Genomic DNA, 263 nt, shown 5'->3' with positions numbered 1-263 from the left:
GTATAACAGCCATGAGCTACTGTTTGGTTTCTGGGTTGGTTTTCGAAATAAGAGTGCAACTTTAAAATATCCTGGCACTACAAAGCTACACGCCCACAGCACATCCCCAAAACACATCCCCAAAACCCAGCACCCAAAACACAGCACCCAGCCTAGTACCCAGCCCAGTACCCCGCCAAAAACATGAAATAGCCCGCCTTTTGGGCCCTGAAACTATAAAAGCTTTGCTTTTTTATCCCCTGTCTTAACAAGTCCAAGTATCT

This window comes from Nematocida displodere (assembly GCF_001642395.1).
Source record: "Nematocida displodere strain JUm2807 chromosome Unknown 23, whole genome shotgun sequence".
In the NCBI taxonomy this organism is placed as follows: domain Eukaryota; kingdom Fungi; phylum Microsporidia; genus Nematocida; species Nematocida displodere.
This window is presented reverse-complemented; position numbering follows the sequence as displayed.